Source organism: Bombina bombina, chromosome 2, assembly GCF_027579735.1.
Source record: "Bombina bombina isolate aBomBom1 chromosome 2, aBomBom1.pri, whole genome shotgun sequence".
NCBI classification, from domain to species: domain Eukaryota; kingdom Metazoa; phylum Chordata; class Amphibia; order Anura; family Bombinatoridae; genus Bombina; species Bombina bombina.
In genome coordinates, this window is record NC_069500.1 from 230,518,125 (window position 1) to 230,530,866 (window position 12,742).

At 42.1% G+C, this 12,742-nt stretch overlaps 1 protein-coding gene across 1 annotated transcript in view; it reads left to right on the forward strand.

Moving 5' to 3' along the window:
• The window catches only part of ADGRV1 (adhesion G protein-coupled receptor V1), a 1,190,013-nt gene that overhangs the window by 925,090 nt on the left and 252,181 nt on the right, over positions 1 to 12,742 (forward strand).

Here is a 12,742-nt window from a genome sequence, read left to right on the forward strand (position 1 = left end):
CTATGTTAAAGCCCTTTGCAGTCCTTTTTTTTTAAATAATTTTTATTAAATAGTGTTATTATGAGTGTAACTTTTAAATGTATTTTTATTCAAGTGTAACAGTTAGCCAGAGCTCTGAAGTCGCAATAATCCTTCTAGCGTAAATTGTGATTGTGCTCAATCATTCGCATTTACTTTCAACTTGTAATACTAGCTGAATTTAATTTGTGTGCACATGGCCATGAAAATCATTTATGTTACTATATGTTTATGTGAATTTGTGACACCTACTTTGCTAATGAATTAGAAATTTGACTAGATAGTATACAAATATATATATACACACACACATATGGGGCACTGGAAATGGAAAATTTCATTTTTTAGAACGTGAATTGGACCCTGTTGACTACTCTTCTACACATGTGTCCCTAGCTGGCTTATAAAATAATAAAGGCAAAGCAATTTATTTTATTCTAACATTATGACAGTGACATGCAAATGGTGGGTGGAGTTTGGCTACTGAAAACTAATTACAGTAAAAAAAATGCCAATTTTTTTAAAAAACTTGGTTGATATGTTATTCTATAGCGACACAACAGAAATGTCTTCTAATTACAAAAGTGTCTACTGTCCCTTTAAATCAGTGAGACATGCAGGAGTAAAATGCTTAGAGACTATTATGAGTTGTGAGAGAGCATCAGACACACCCAGGAAACTCATATGTCCCTCCCACTTTTATTGGATCCTATCTGCATTGTGATAGATACGTTAAAGGGACAATAAAGTAAGAATTAAACTTTATACATTTATTGCATAGAGCATGATATTTTCTCTTGTAAGGTGTATCCAGTCCACGGATCATCCATTATTGTGGGATATTCTCATTCCCAACAGGAAGTTGCAAGAGGACACCCACAGCAGAGCTGTCTATATAGCTCCTCCCCTAACTGCCATATCCAGTCATTCTCTTGCAACTCTCAACAAACATGGAGGTAGTAAGAGAGAAGTGGTAAATGTAGCTGTTATTTTACTTCAATCAAAAGTTTATTATTTTTAAATGGTACCGGAGTTGTACTATTTTGTTCCAGGCAGAAAATAGAAGAATCTGCCTGTGATTTCTATGATCTTAGCAGGTTGTAACTAAGATCCATTGCTGTTCTCACGCATGACTGAAGAGAGAGATAACTTCAGCGGGGGAATGGCGTGCAGGTTATCCTGCTATGAGGTATGTGCAGTTAAGATTTTTCTAGAAGATGTGAATGCTAGAAAATGCTGCTGATGCCAAATTTATGTAAGGTAAGCCTGAATACAGTGATTTAATAGTGACTGGTATCATGCTTATTTTCTGAGGTAATACTCTTTTATATTTGTAATATAAATCGTTTGCTGGCATGTTTAAACGTTTTTATATATACTTTGGTGATAAAACTTTATTGGGGCCTAGTTTTTTCCACATGGCTGGCTTAAATTTGCCTATAAACAGTTTCCTGAGGCTTTCCACTGTGTTACAATGAGTGGGAGGGGCCTAATTTAGCGCTTTTTTGCGCAGTAACTTTTACAGACTGAGACATCCAGCTTCCTCCAAGGGTCTTCTGAATGCTATAGGCCATCTCTAAAGGGCTCTTGGGCTTTCCAAAATCGTTTTGCTGGGAAGGTAGGCTCACAGCAAGGCTGTGGCAGTTTGGTGTGACTGTTAAAAAACGTCTAGATCGTTTTTTTGATCCGGTTTTTGAACTAAAGGGTTAATCATCCATTTGCAAGTGGGTACAATGCTCTGTTAGCCTATTATACACACTGTAAAAATTTTGTTTGATTTACTGCCTTTTTTCACTGTTTTTCAAATTCTGACAAAATTTGTTTCTCTTAAAGGCACAGTACCGTTTATTATATTTGCTTGTTAACTTGATTTAAAGTGTTTTCCAAGCTTGCTAGTCTCATTGCTAGTCTGTATAAACATGTCTGACATAGAGGAAACTCCTTGTTCATTATGTTTAAAAGCCATTGTGGAGCCCCCTCTTAGAATGTGTACCAAATGTACTGATTTCACTTTAAGCAATAAAGATCATATTCTGTCTTTAAAAATTTTATCACCAGAGGAATCTGACGAGGGGGAAGTTATGCCGACTAACTTTCCCCAAGTGTCAGATCCTTTGACTCCCGCTCAAGAGACTCACGCTCAAATGGCGCCAAGTACATCTAGGGCGCCCATAGCGTTTACTTTACAAGACATGGCGGCAGTCATGGATAATACACTGTCAGCGGTATTAGCCAGACTACCTGAATTTAGAGGAAAGCGAGATAGCTCTGGAGTTAAACGAAATACAGAGCATACTGACGCTTTAAAAGCTATGTCTGATAATGCCTCACAATATGCAGAAGCTGAAGAAGGAGAGCTTCTTTCTGTGGGTGATATTTCTGACTCAGGGAAGATGATGCAACCTGATTCTGATATTTCTACATTTAAATTTAAGCTTGAACACCTCCGCATGTTACTCAGGGAGGTTTTATCTGCTCTGAATGACTGTGATACAATTGCAGTGCCAGAGAAATTGTGTAGACTGGATAAATACTATGCAGTGCCGGTGTGTACTGATGTTTTTCCAATACCTAAAAGGTTTACAGAAATTATTACTAAGGAATTGGATAGACCAGGTGTGCCGTTCTCTCCCCCTCCTATTTTTAGAACAATGTTTCCAATAGAAGCCACCACACGGGACTTATGGAAGACAGTTCCTAAGGTGGAGGGAGCAGTTTCTACTCTAGCAAAGCGTACTACTATCCCTGTCGAGGACAGTTGTGCTTTCTTAGATCCAATGGATAAAAAGTTAGAGGGTTACCTTAAGAAAATGTTTATTCAACAAGATTTTATCCTACAGCCCCTTGCATGCATTGCTCCTGTCACTGCTGCTGCGGCGTTCTGGTTTGAGTCTCTGGAAGAGGCTCTACAGGTAGCGACTCCATTGGATGACATACTTGACAAGCTTAGAGCACTTAAGCTAGCCAATTCTTTTGTTTCTGATGCCATTGTTCATATGACTATACTAACGGCTAAGAATTCTGGTTTAGCTATCCAGGCGCGCAGAGCGCTATGGCTTAAATCATGGTCAGCTGACGTTACTTCAAAGTCTAAGCAGCTTAACTTTCCCTTCAAGGGGCAGACCCTATTTGGGCCCGGTTTGAAGGAGATTATTGCTGATATCACTGGAGGAAAAGGTCCTGCCCTTCCTCAGGATTGGTCCAAATCAAGGGCCAAACAGTCTAATTTTCGTGCCTTTCGAAACTTCAAGGCAAGTGTGGCATCAACTTCCTCTAATGCAAAACAAAAGGGAACTTTTGCTCAGTCCAAGGCGGTCTGGAGACCTAACCAGACCTGGAACAAGGGTAAGCAGGCCAAAAAGCCTGCTGCTGCCTCTAAGACAGCATGAAGGAACGGCCTCCTATCCGATAACGGATCTAGTAGGGGGCAGACTTTCGCTCTTCGCCCAGGCGTGGGCAAGAGATGTTCAGGATCCCTGGGCATTGGAAATTATATCCCAGGGATATCTTCTGGACTTCAAGGCTTCCCCCCCCAAAAGGGAGATTTCACCTTTCACAATTATCTGCAAACCAGATAAAGAGAGAGGCATTCTTACACTGTGTACAAGACCTCCTAGTTATGGGAGTGATCCATCCAGTTCCAAAGGAGGAACAGGGACAGGGATTTTACTCAAATCTGTTTGTAGTTCCCAAAAAAGAGGGAACCTTCAGACCAATTTTGGATCTAAAGATCTTAAACAAATTCCTCAGAGTTCCATCATTCAAGATGGAGACTATTCGTACCATCCTACCTATGATCCAGGAGGGTCAATACATGACTACAGTGGATTTAAAGGATGCTTATCTTCACATTCCGATACACAAAGATCATCATCGGTTTCTCAGGTTTGCCTTCCTAGACAGGCATTATCAGTTTGTAGCTCTTCCCTTTGGGCTAGCTACAGCCCCAAGAATTTTTACGAAGGTTCTGGGTTCGCTTCTGGCGGTCCTAAGGCCGCGGGGCATAGCAGTGGCCCCTAATTTAGACGACATCCTAATTCAGGCGTCAAACTTCCAAATTGCCAAGTCTCATACGAACATAGTGTTGGTATTTCTGAGGTCGCATGGGTGGAAGGTGATCGAGGAAAAGAGTTTTCTATCCCCCATTACAAGATTTTCCTTCCTAAGGACTCTGATAGATTCTGTAGAAATGAAAATTTACCTGACGGAGTCCAGGTTATCAAAACTTCTAAATTCCTGCCGTGTTCTTTATTCCATCCCTCACCCTTCGGTGGCTCAGTGCATGGAAGTAATCGGCTTAATGGTAGCGGCAATGGACATAGTGCCGTTTGCACGCCTACATCTCAGACCGCTGCAACTCTGCATGCTCAGTCAGTGGAATGGGGATTACACAGATTTGTCCCCTCTACTAAATCTGGATCAAGAGACCAGGGATTCTCTTCTCTGGTGACTATCTCGGGTCCATCTGTCCAAAGGTATGACCTTTCGCAGGCCAGATTGGACAATTGTGACGACAGATGCCAGCCTTCTAGGTTGGGGTGCAGTCTGGAACTCCCTGAAGGCTCAGGGATCGTGGACTCAGGAGGAGTCACTCCTTCCAATAAACATTCTGGAACTAAGAGCGATATTCAATGCTCTTCAGGCTTGGCCTCATTTAGCGACAATGAGGTTCATCAGATTTCAGTCGGACAACATCACGACTGTGGCTTACATCAACCATCAAGGGGGAACAAGGAGTTCCCTAGGGATGTTAGAAGTCTCAAAGAGAATTCGCAGAGATTCACTCTTGCCACCTATCAGCTATCCATATCCCAGGTGTAGAGAACTGGGAGGCGGATTTTCTAAGTCGTCAGACTTTTCATCCGGGGGAGTGGGAACTCCATCTGGAGGTGTTTGCTCAATTGGTTCATCATTGGGTCAAACCAGAACTGGATCTCATGGCGTCTCGCCAGAACGCCAAGCTTCCTTGTTACGGATCCAGGTCCAGGGACCCCAAGGCAACGCTGATAGATGCTCTAGCAGAGCCTTGGTCCTTCAACCTGTCTTATGTGTTTCCACCGTTTCCTCTGCTCCCTCGTCTGATTGCCAAAATCAAGCAGGAGAAAGCATCAGTGATTTTTATAGCGCCTGCGTGGCCACGCAGGACTTGGTATGCAGATCTGGTGGACATGTCATCCTTTCCACCATGGACTCTGCCGCTGAGACAGGACCTTCTACTTCAAGGTCCTTTTAACCATCCAAATCTAATTTCTCTGAGGCTGACTGCCTGGAGATTGAACGCTTGATTTTATCAAAGCGTGGTTTCTCCGAGTCAGTCATTGATACCTTAATTCACCAGGAAAATCTATCATAAGATATGGCGGAAACATCTTTATTGGAGTGAATCCAAGGGCTACTCATGGAGTAAAGTCAGGATTCCCAGGATATTATCTTTTCTCCAAGAAGGATTGGAGAAAGGATTGTCAGCTAGTTCTTTAAAGGGACAGATTTCTGCGCTATCTATTCTTTTACACAAGCGTCTGGCGGATGTCCCAGACGTTCAGGCATTTTGTCAGGCTTTAGTTAGAATCAAGCCTGTGTTTAAACCTGTTGCTCCACCATGGAGTTTAAATTTGGTTTTTAAAGTTCTTCAGGGGGTTCCGTTTGAACCTCTTCATTGCATAGATATCAAACTTTTATCTTGGAAAGTTCTTTTTTTGGTAGCTATTTCCTCGTCTCATAGAGTTTCCGAGTTATCTGCCTTACAATGTGATTCTCCTTATCTGATCCTCCATGCAGATAAGGTAGTTCTGTGTACCAAACCTGGGTTTTTACCTAAGGTGGTATCTAATAAGAATATCAATCAAGAGATTGTTGTTCCGTCTTTGTGTCCTAATCCTTCTTCAAAGAAGGAACATCTATTACACAATCTGGACGTGGTTCGTGCTTTAAAGTTTTACTTATAAGCTACTAAAGATTTTTGTCAAACATCTGCTTTGTTTGTTGTCTACTCTGGACAGAGGAGAGGTCAAAAGGCTTCGGCAACCTCTCTTTCTTTTTGGCTAAAAAGCATAATCCGCTTAGCCTATGAGACTGCTGGCCATCAGCCTCCAGAAAGGATAACAGCTCATTCTACTAGAGCTGTGTCTTCCACATGGGCCTTTAAGGGTGAGGCTTCTGTTGAACAGATTTGCAAGGTGGCGACTTGGTCTTCGCTTCATACTTTTTCAAAATTCTACAAATTTGATACTTTTGCTTCTTCGGAGGCTATTTTTGGGAGAAAGGTTTTACAGGCAGTGGTACCTTCCGTTTAAGTACCTGCCTTGTCCCTCCCTTCATCCGTGTACTTTAGCTTTGGTATTGGTATCCCACATTTGGGTGATCCGTGGACTGGATACACCTTACAAGAGAAAACATAATTTATGCTTACCTGATAAATTTATTTCTCTTGTAGTGTATCCAGTCCACGGCCCGCCCTGTCATTTTAAGGCAGGTATTTTTTAATTTTAAACTACAGTCACCACTGCACCCTATGGTTTCTCCTTTCTCTGTTTGTTTTCTGTCGAATGACTGGATATGACAGTTAGGGGAGGAGCTATATAGACAGCTCTGCTGTGGGTGTCCTCTTGCAACTTCCTGTTGGGAATAAGAATATCCCACAAGTAATGGATGATCCGTGGACTGGATATATCACAAGAGAAATACATTTATCAGGTAAGCATAAATTATGTTTTATGCAGCTTTCCAATTTACTTATATTATCAAATTTGTTTAGTTCTCTTGGTATCCTTTCTTAAATAGTAGTCCTAGGTGGAGAATGATCAGGGAGATTGTAATAAAAGTTGAGTAGAGCTGTGTTTGAGGAGTGAGTGTGAAGAGGAGATTGAGTGTTAGGTATGACTAGAAGTTACTGGGTCACTTCCGGTTTGTGAAGTAATACTACATCGTAACATACTTCCGGAATAAATTTTTGGCTCCAGAAATAAACATTTTACCAGTGTCTTTCAGTAATAGCGTTCAAATATTAGACAAAGGCAAAACTTAAAGGACCAGTAAATACAGTAGATTTGCATAATCATCAAATGTATGATAACAGGACAATACAAAAGCACATGGCGCCAATTTATCAAGGGCCGAATGGCCCCTGATGCCCCTGTTCCACACGAGCCTTCATGCTCGCCGGAAACAGCAGTAAAGACCGCTGCTCCATAACTGGTCCGCTGCCTCTGAGGCTGCGGTCTGCAATCCGCCGGATCCTATACAATCTGGCTGATTGACACCCCCTGTTAGCAGCAGGGGCGGCATTGCACAAGCAGTTCACAAGAACCGCTTGTGCAATGATAAATGCCGACAGCATATGTTGTCGGCACTCATCGATGACTGTCGGACATGATCCGCTGAGTGGATCATGTCGGACAGACTGATGATAATTTGTCCCCTTAGCCTGAACTTTAAAGTAGTAGAGTAGTAGATTTTTTTCTGACAATTTTTAAAGTTATGTCTATTTCCACTTCTCATGTGACAGCCATTAGCCAATCAAAAATCCATATATGTATATTCTGTGAATTTTTGCACATGTTCAATAGGAGCTGGTGACTCAAAAAGTGTAGATATAAAAATACTGTGCACATTTTGTCAATGGAAGTAAATTGGAAATTTGTTTAAAATCTTATGCTCTATTATTATTATTAACGTTTTTTTGTTGAGCGCCAACAGATTCTGCATCGCTATCTGAATCATTCAAGTTTAATTTTAACTTGAGTGTCCCTTTAATAAAGGAACATTTATTATGAGCAAAAATGAGTCACAGTGTAATTTATATAAAAAAAAATCTGACAAACAATTCACACATAAAAACAAGAAATAACAGAAACTTGTTAATTTACCCAAAGTCTTATAGTCTTCCATTCCAGGGAAATGGAATTAGGAAACGGCCAGATAGACTGTTATGCACAGTTTCCCATGTAAAATGACAGTTATTGTTGAATTTTCACAACTATATATATACATGACAAAATCATCTCAGGTTCCTAAGGCAGCCTCTCTAGGTAAGAGGGGGGGGGGTGAGACAGCCACCCTCAGCATTTACGACCTTACATACTAAAGAAAATAAGCATATAGTAGCGTCTATTATATGCAGTTATATGAAAATGAGTGTATACTGTCCCTTTAAGAGAAATTTGTGTTTGTCCCTTTAACAATTAAATTTGTGAGTCCAACACTTTGCTGTTATAGCCTTGATTGATGGATCTCTGTTTCATTTCTCCTAAATGTGAGACCTACACCTCCGGATTAGAATTATTTCTAACAGTTCTTATAAATTGGGATTTCAAAATACCCTTTAAAAAAAAAAAGAAGGCGGGTGACAGCTTTGTGCTTTTAAGATCGAATTATGATCTGTTGGTTTGGAGTATTAAGAAGTTTGTAGTGTATCAATCATTGCTTTTAGTTGTAAATCAAGAAAAGTAATAGACTCTAGGCTGTAGTTAAGATTTAATTTCACTGTAGTGTCAGTGGTATTAAAATGACCAAATTACCACTGTAATAAACAAGTTTCATCTTGTCAGGGTGCCAGGAATCAGACTGAGACGAGAAGTGCAAAAATAATCACACCTTTATTAATAGCAAAAAATAATAAAAAGTCCACAAGTGAAATAACAAGCCAGGAGTCAAAACTAGAGCTGGTAGTCAGACAAGCCGAGTCAGGAGCCAAAGTGAGTAGTCAGACAAGCCGGAATCAGGAACAGGGAGAACAGCAGAGTCAGGAACAAGCCAGGGATCAGGAACCAGGAAGGATGCCAGACAGCCAGATAATACACAGGAGCTCTCACAAACAGGTCTGAGACAACGCAAGGGCAAAGCATACTGAACAAAGGCCCTTTAAATTATAAATGATGACATCACAATTCTGAGACTGCATCCTGTCTCACATGGATGATGTAAACCAGTCTGGCCATAAAAGGAAGTACAGGAAGTGAGCAGCATCTCCCAGAATGCACCAGAGTCAGCAAGAGAGGTGAGTAAAATGGCTGCCAGCAGCACATGGCTAACAAGTCAGGAAAAAACACTGACAGTACCCTCCCCTCAACAACCCCTCCCCTGCGGGAGGACAAAGGGCTTATTGGGGAAAAGGGCATGGAAGGCACGGAGGAGGGCTGGAGCATGAACATCAGAGGAGGGAACCCAAGAACGCTCCTCTGGACCGTAGCCCCTCCAATGAACCAAATACTGTACGCAGTCCCTGGACATACGAGAGTCAATAATGCTGCTGACCTCATACTCCTCATGGTTGTCAACAAAGATAGGACGGGGACGAGGCGACACAGTGGTTAATCGATTACAAAGCAATGGTTTCAAGAGGGAGACATGAAAAACATTGGAGATGCGCATTGCAGGAGGAAGGTCAAGAGCGTAGGCCACAGGATTGACCCGTCGGAGTATTCGAAAAGGACCAACATAACGGGGAGCCAGTTTATTGGAAGGCACACAAAGGTTCAAGTTGCGGGAGGACAGCCAAACTCTCTCACCAACCTGGTAGGAAGGTGCAGGCAGACGCCTACGATCAGCCTGGAACTTTTGGCGCTGCATAGAACGATGAAGGCAATCCTGAATCTGCACCCACGTGGAATAGAGTTGCCGGAGATGCTCCTCCAATGCCGGAATACCCTGAGACATGAATCGGGCAACAAGGAAGGTTGAAACCCATAATTCGCCATGAACGGGGATAACTTGGAGGAAGCATTAATAGCACTATTACGAGCAAACTCTGCCCAAGGTAACAGTTCAGACCAATTATTGTGGTGATCTGAGACATAGCAATGGAGGAACTGTTCCAGAGCTTGATCAGACCATTCCACAGCCCCATTGGATTGAGGGTGATATGCCGAGGAGAAGGAGAGCTGGATCCCCATTTGAGCATGAAAGGAACTCCAAAATCTGGAGACAAACTGGCTTCCCCGGTCCGACACTATCTCCTTGTGTAACCCATGTAAACTGAAGACCTCACAGGCAAAAATTGAAGCAAGCTTCAGAGCGGTAGGCAACTTCTTCAAGGGAATGCAATGTGACATTTTAGAAAAACAGTCAACCACCATAAGGATAACAGTATTGCCATTGGAAACAGGGAGCTCGACAATGAAGTCCATGGAAAGATGTGTCCAAGGACGCTCACCATTAGCAATAGGTTGAAGAAGACCCACAGGAAGACTTTGAGGAGTCTTATTCTGTGCACAAACTGAGCAGGAGGCAACATACGCAGCAACATCAGAACGAAGACCTGGCCACCAGAATTGTCGAGTGACAGACCAAATCATTTGGTTCTTGCCTGGGTGACCTGCGGCTTTAGGATAGTGGTAAATGTGCAAAAGTTTAGTTCGAAGATTCTCAGGAACAAAACACTTACCACTAGGTTTCTCAGGAGGTGCATTGGTTTGTGCAGCCAGGATCTCCTCCCCCAAGGGAGAAGTCAAATTAGTACAGGGAGTGCAGAATTATTAGGCAAATGAGTATTTTGACCACATCATCCTCTTTATGCATGTTGTCTTACTCCAAGCTGTATAGGCTTGAAAGCCTACTACCAATTAAGCATATTAGGTGATGTGTATCTCTGTAATGAGAAGGGGTGTGGTCTAATGACATCAACACCCTATATCAGGTGTGCATAATTATTAGGCAACTTCCTTTCCTTTGGCAAAATGGGTCAAAAGAAGGACTTGACAGGCTCAGAAAAGTAAAAAATAGTGAGATATCTTGCAGAGGGATGCAGCACTCTTAAAATTGCAAAGCTTCTGAAGCGTGATCATCGAACAATCAAGCGTTTCATTCAAAATAGTCAACAGGGTCGCAAGAAACGTGTGGAAAAAACAAGGCGCAAAATAACTGCCCATGAACTGAGAAAAGTCAAGCGTGCAGCTGCCAAGATGCCACTTGCCACCAGTTTGGCCATATTTCAGAGCTGCAACATCACTGGAGTGCCCAAAAGCACAAGGTGTGCAATACTCAGAGACATGGCCAAGGTAAGAAAGGCTGAAAGACGACCACCACTGAACAAGACACACAAGCTGAAACGTCAAGACTGGGCCAAGAAATATCTCAAGACTGATTTTTCTAAGGTTTTATGGACTGATGAAATGAGAGTGAGTCTTGATGGGCTGGATTGGTAAAGGGCAGAGAGCTCCAGTCCGACTCAGACGCCAGCAAGGTGGAGGTGGAGTACTGGTTTGGGCTGGTATCATCAAAGATGAGCTTGTGGGGCCTTTTCGGGTTGAGGATGGAGTCAAGCTCAACTCCCAGTCCTACTGCCAGTTTCTGGAAGACACCTTCTTCAAGCAGTGGTACAAGAAGAAGTCTGCATCCTTCAAGAAAAACATGATTTTCATGCAGGACAGTGCTCCATCACACGCGTCCAAGTACTCCACAGCGTGGCTGGCAAGAAAGGGTATAAAAGAAGAAAATCTAATGACATGGCCTCCTTGTTCACCTGATCTGAACCCCATTGAGAACCTGTGGTCCATCATCAAATGTGAGATTTACAAGGAGGGAAAACAGTACACCTCTCTGAACAGTGTCTCGGAGGCTGTGGTTGCTGCTGCATGCAATGTTGATGGTGAACAGATCAAAACACTGACAGAATCCATGGATGGCAGGCTTTTGAGTGTCCTTGCAAAGAAAGGTGGCTATATTGGTCACTGATTTGTTTTTGTTTTGTTTTTGAATGTCAGAAATATATATTTGTGAATGTTGAGATATTATATTGGTTTCACTGGTAAAAATAAATAATTGAAATGGGTATATATTTGTTTTTTGTTAAGTTGCCTAATAATTATGCACAGTAATAGTCACCTGCACACACAGATATCCCCCTAAAATAGCTAAAACTAAAAACAAACTAAAAACTACTTCCAAAAATATTCAGCTTTGATATTAATGAGTTTTTTTGGTTCATTGAGAACATGGTTGTTGTTCAATAATAAAATTAATCCTCAAAAATACAACTTGCCTAATAATTCTGCACCCCCTGTACGTATGGTAGCCAAAATATGGTCAGGAGGAATAACTGGAGTAGGTACAGACTCCTCCTTGGATAGAGGTGAAAATTGCCAAGAGAAGGCATCAGCCCTAACATTCTTACTGCCAGGCAGGTAGGAGACCACGTTTTGCTTCAGATAGATAAGTTAAATTCTTGTGGTCAGTAAGAATGAGCACTGGCACGCTAGTACCCTCGAGAAGATGCCTCCATTCCTTGAGTGCCAAAATTATGGCCAGTAATTCCCTGTTGCCAATTTCATAATTGCACTCCACTGGAGACAATTTCTTAGAGAAGAAACCACACTGATGCAAGGAACCGTCAGGTGTAGGACGTTGAGACAAGAGAGCACCTACTCCAGTCTCAGATGCATCAACCTCAAGAACAAAAGGCAGGACAGTGTTAGGATGAGCCAGAACTGGAGCAGCAGCAAAGGCAGTCTTAAGACTATCAAAGGCCTTAATGGCAGTAGGTGACCAATGGAGTGGATCATTCTCTTTACGGGTCATGTCTGTGATAGGTTTGACCAAGGAAGAAAAGTTTTTAATAAACTTTCTTTAGTAATTGGCGAACCCCAAAAAACGTTGAATAGACCGAAGACCAACTGGGCGAGGCCACTGCAGAACTGCAGTTAACTTGTCAGGATCCATGGAGAACCCTGCACTGGAGATAACATAACCTAGGAAGGTTACTTGAGTCTGATGGAACTCACATTTCTCA